A 6,000-nucleotide genomic window follows, 5' to 3' on the forward strand; every position below is an offset into this window, starting at 1 on the left:
ACCTTAAACCTGCTCTTTTGTCTTCCTCCTTTCAGATGCACATGAAAAGCCACCTGGTCTGGCTTTAGTGCAGATTTGGAGCAAGATGTAGAAGCAGAAGAGACAGATGATGAAGAAATACCGCAACTCGCTTTCACACTCGCAACCACCAACTCAGATAATGACACTGTGTGTACATTAGGGGATAGCTGAGAGGCAAGATCAGCATGTTGTGAGTTACCAAGCTGCAGCCAATGTGTGGGAAAGGACAGCACAGATGCCAGTTTGCAGAGGGCGAGGTTGAATGTAAGTATTGCTTGAGAGGACTCAGGGGATGACATACAGATTAAAGCTAATGAATATGCACACAGAAATGTTTAGTGCATGGGAGATGCTGCCAGAAAGCATATAGTTGCTGTGGATACCCGTGGATAATGTTTCCAAAAAGTTTGGACGGGCAGCAAAAAAATTGTTTCAATTACTTTGTTAATGGCCTTTACGGGCCTTTAAATTGTTGGCGGGTGCGCTGCTGACTCCCGCGTGCACTCGCTGACCAAAATACCACATACCTGTGCGTTGATGTTGGGGCGCTTGGCCGACGAGGTAAAAATTCTGCCCAATGTGTTAGAGCTGGTCGGTAACAGAGGGATGGTAAAGTGTGCAACTGTTGGTGAAGAGAGAATTTGGGTTGGGTTGACTGAAACCCACAGCCAGATGTGCCACTCACAGACATCCCATTAGGAACGGGCTGTAACGGTTGCCTATCCTCCTCCTCCTCCATCACCTACTCCTTCTCCTCAGCTACTCTCCATACAGCTGGCAGCAAGGGCTGTGCCCTCATGGATAGCAAGGTTGCACAGCATGCAGACCACAATAAATTGTGAATCATGGCCTGGTGGATATTGCAGGGCTCCTCTACTGTAGTCCAGGCAGCAGAAGCGCTGCTTAAGGACCCCAATGATCTACTAGATGACATTTTCTGTGTCAGCATGGTTCTTTAGAGTAATACTACTCACGTGTGCATAGTTGGATTAACTTTTTGGAAACATTATCCACGGGTATCCACAGCAACTATATGCTTTCTGGCAGCATCTCCCATGCACTAAACATTTCTGTGTGCATATTCATCAGCTTTCATCTGTATGTCATCCCCTGAGTCCTCTCAAGCAATACTTGCATTCAACCTCACCCTCTGCAAACTGGCATCTGTGCTGTCCTTTCCCACACATTGGCTGCGGTGAATGGTTTCTTATGTTGACTCAAATGTTGATGATACAGTGACGGGTGCAGAATAAAAGCATCATGACTGCTGCCAGGATATTGGGCACTGACCTGCACGATGCTCTGTGTACGTTCACACATCAGCTGGACATTAAGGGAATGTAGCCCTTGGCAGTTGTGATATATCCCTGAATTTACATGGAGCACCAGCAAAGTGACGTGTGTGCAGTCAATGGCACCCTGCATCATTTAGAAGCCTGCTGTCTCATTCTGCTTGCTTCCCTCTTGAAAGCGGGAATGCAATGTGTTCCTCTTTCCTTGCATGCAGAGCATCTGTAACCTCCTTTATACAACAGTGTGTGGAAAAGTGCAAGATATTGGAGATATTGCCTACTCCAGCCTGGAAAGAAGTCCGAGTTGACAAGGTTGAGAGCATCAATCTGTGTTCTGATGAAAGGTCACTAATCTGAAATATTGGGCTGACTCTTAACCCAACATCGGCACCTGGCGCCCAACGCAATTTTTGACAAGCAGGCTGATTAGTGCCAGGGTGCGTGCTTGTCTTCCAATTAAGGGCAGCAGACTGTCTCCTGAGGTTGGAGTGTCTCAGTGACAGATCAATAGACCCCCACTACCCCCACATCATCAGAGGTGGGAACTGCTGATGGAGGCAGGAGAGCGAGAGGGCACCTCAAGGCGGAAGTGACCTCTGCAGACACTTTAAAATATTAAAAAATAGAAATACATCACTCCTGTTGGGCCATCATTACAAAGTGAAAAATCCTCCACAGGGCAGCCCGTGATCGCTGCCCAACTGTTGACTTGAAAATGGTGCCTGCACAGTGAATATAATAGGCTTATTAGGGAGCATAACTGGCAACCCAACACTTGCAGATGTGTAATGGTCCCTCCTGCCATGAACCAGCATGTTTAACAATGGTTCACAAGTGGGAACATGTCAGCAAGCTAATAAACTGAGACACCTGCTGGTGTCGGGTGCCTATCAACCTCCATTTGCGCCTTAGTGGCCATTTTAAAATTTGACCCATTAACTCTGATTCCCTGTCTAACCTGCTGAGTATTTCCAGAATTTTCAGTTTTCATTTCAGATTTCCAACATCTGCAGAATTTTGCTTTCATCCGAATCATCTATAACCTTTTAAAATGTAATCTCAATTAGGTACTTTGCAAGTAGTTCATAAACCAAGGCACAAATTAGGGCTTTAGCATTCTTCTTGAAAAATCAAAGATTGAAGTACTTGTTCATTTTTTCTGGATTGTGTTAACTGAACCAGTAGCTGCATGAGGATGAATGTGTCATAACTTGCAAGCTTAGCGCAGTGTAACTGGGGGGTACCACAAGATGCACTGGGGAAACCCCCACCACACCAGAGTTTTTTGTTTATTCGTTCATGGGCTGTGGATTTTGCCAGCTAGGCCACCATTTATTGCCCATCCCTAATTGCTCTTGAGCCACTGCAGTCCCTGTGGTGTAGGTAACCCACACTGTTGTTAAGGAGGGAGTTCCAGGATCTTGACCTAGGTAAGGTGTGCATGGCAATTGCCCAGAAGTCCAAACTTCCACTGGGCAATTGCTCTGCACTGGGAACCATCTGAAAATGCAATTTAAATCCCAACTTTGGGGGTTCTGATTGGGTTTTTTAATATTCATTCATGGGCTGGGGCAGCATTTATTGCCCATCCCTAATTGCTCTTGTTCAGAGGGTATTTAAGAGTCAACCACATTGCTGTGGATCTGGAGTTACATGTAGGCCAGGTCAGATAAAGATGGCAGATTTCCTTCCCTAAGGGACATTAGTGAACCATAATGGGTTGTTACAACAATCGACAATGGTTTCATGGTCATCATTAGACTTTTAATTACAAATTTTTATTGAACTCAAATTCCACCATCTGCCGTGGCAGGATTCAAACCCATGTCCCCAGAACATTACCAGTCTTTGGATTACTACCCCAGCAACAGTACTACTATGCCATTGCCTCCCAACATCAAGTTACCCAGAAAAGATTAGAAGAATTCAAGCAACTTTCTCATTGCACTCCCCTAATCCCCATGGGACTCCACCCTCCCATTGGACCACCCAACCCCTAGCTACCCCCCCAATGGGACTCCACCCTCCCATTGGACTACCCCACCCTCCCCCAATTACCCCCCCATGAGACTCCACCCTCCCATTGGACTCATCCACCCCCCCCCTACTACGCCCCCTCCAACAGTACTCCCCATTCCCCGACAATTCATTCCCGATGGGACTGCCACCCACCCCACCCCTCCACCAACTACCACCCCCAAGGGTTTCACTCACCCCTGAACCCCCAGGGGACTCCCCCCACCCCGACTATGTCCCTCACGGGATGACCCTCCTGACTACCCCCCTAACAAGACTCTCCCATTCCCTGTCTCCCCTCCACAAGAGACTCGCTCACCAGGAGACTCCACACCACCGCCACCCCACCCCCAGGACTCCCCCACCCTCCGACTACCTCTCCTCCATTTAAAGCATCTCCCCACCGAACCCCAGGGAACTCCCTCCATCCCATATGTGATAAAAATAATCTGAAGAACCATATTAAGAGCCCCTCAGATCAGTGAAATCCCTTAGAAGTGATCAGTCTTAATACAATAGAAATATGACCACACTCTGGAGCATCAAAGTTATACATCCCTCTATCAGATCAGTTGAGCCAGTACTTTTACAACATTTAGAAACCCAAAGGATCTCAAACCATTGATCAAGTGTTAAGATCTAAGAAAAGGTTCAAAGCCTGAACCACTCTTATGGTATGAAGGACTTCCCCATGTATTACACAGCCTCACTTCACATAGGAGAAGTGCAATTCCAATAGAAGGTTCCAAATTTGACACAATGATCAAATTTAGCTATTACCTTTCTTCTTATTGCGTTAAAGTTAACTCAAAGGTTAAACATTGAGCTAACAGAGTTTGAAAAACAGTGGGCACAATGAAAGCTGGTATGTAAACAAAACTAGTCCTGAAAGAAAATGCCTTGTAGGAAAAGTTTACACAACCATTAAATCAAAATGAACTGGCATTCACCCAATAATTGAGTCAGAAAGAAGTAGAGTTCAGGTCATAATTAACCTAAACTGAATCTGAACATCTACTTCTGAAAATATGGTCACAAGAGAGGCAAAGACTAGTCTAGCAGGAAGCAGAATGTAAAAGTAATCTACAGGTATAGACAATGAAATGTTAGAAGAATTAAGATTTAAAAGAAAACACAGAGCTGGATAGAATCCAAGCTGATTTACAAAAAATCCAGAATTAGAGCAAAAGGCATCTGATTAATACTGTTGCAGTGCTGTGTGAGTTTAAAATGACGACATCATATATTTATATAGCATCCCATGGCACTTCAGAAGATCATTATAAAGCAAAATAAGACACTCAGGTCCATATTAGAGCAGATGGCCAAAAGCTTGGTCAAAGAGGTAGGTTTTAAGGAGCTTGTTAAAGGAAGAAAGAGAGGTGGAGAATTGGAATGGTTTTGTGGGTTGTTCCAGGGTTTAAGGACAAGGTAGCTGAAGGCACAGCCACCAATGGTAATTAAAATCAGGGATGTCAAAGAAGCCAGAAGTAGATAAACATATGTAAATGAGACTTGATGCAAGTAAGTAGCAGTTTTAGATGACCTCAAGTTTATGGAGGGTAGTATGTGGGAGGCTAGCCAAGAGTGTGTTAGAACAACCAAGTCTAGAGGTAACAAAGGTATAAATGAGGATTTCAACAGCAGATGAGCTGAGGTAAGGGTGGAGTCAGGCAATGTTATGGAGTTGGAAAAAGGCAGACTTAGTCGTGGCACAGATATGTGGTTGAAAGCTCTTGGTCAAATATGACACTGAGTTTGCAAACAGTCTGGCTTAATCCATTGACATCCAAAATTTACGTTTAGGAAATGTAATAACTGTTAACACACGCCTAAATTGGTTAAGAATAACTAGGGAAGAGGATAGAATTCTTCCTACTTCTCATTGATCCCTGAGGTACAGCCATGTAACTGGCAGAGCTGTCATGACATGTAAAGGTGACTAAAACAGAGAAATGATCAATACGATGTTATAGATGACACTTTAGCTGACCATGCATGAGATCAAGCAATTGGAAGGGGAAGATCATCTGATTTCTATGATAGATTCTACTGAACATATTTTGCAGCTAGAGAAATGAAGATGATGCAGAATTTGCCCTAATGTTTCATTGTAACCTACTGCCTGAAATACAAGGTAAGATTGGTCGTCAACTTTGGACAGGAGCCTCTAGTTACTTAATCATGGAACAGGCCCAAAATCTTTGGGAATCAGTATTCACTGTAATAGTGCCTCTAGACAAGAGAAAGAAAGCATAGCGTACACCTAAGGTATACTTGATATCTACTCCACAGGCCCCCTTCCTGTGAAAAGTAGCAATACTAATTAAATGAGGGAGCCAGTAATACATACAAACTCCTTGTCACAAGGCCAAAAAGGTGTCATCCACGACAAAACAATCTGCTAGTCAAACTTATAGAAAAGGTCAAACCATGAGAACAAGGGTACCAGACAGGTAAGAATGATAGTTCACCGAAGAACAATCATTCTGAATGACAACAGCAAAATATTAGTCCAAAACAAAAGTATACGAAGTATTAGAATCAAGAGCCAGCCGCTCAGATAAAAGCAATTCCAGTTATTGGAATAAATTTTTAAAAACTGATGGATAAGAAAAACAAAATGGTAACTGAAAAATAAACCAAGGGATATTTTGTTGCAATAAAACCA

The sequence above is a fragment of the Carcharodon carcharias genome, chromosome 1 (assembly GCF_017639515.1).
Source record: "Carcharodon carcharias isolate sCarCar2 chromosome 1, sCarCar2.pri, whole genome shotgun sequence".
NCBI classification, from domain to species: Eukaryota; Metazoa; Chordata; class Chondrichthyes; order Lamniformes; family Lamnidae; genus Carcharodon; species Carcharodon carcharias.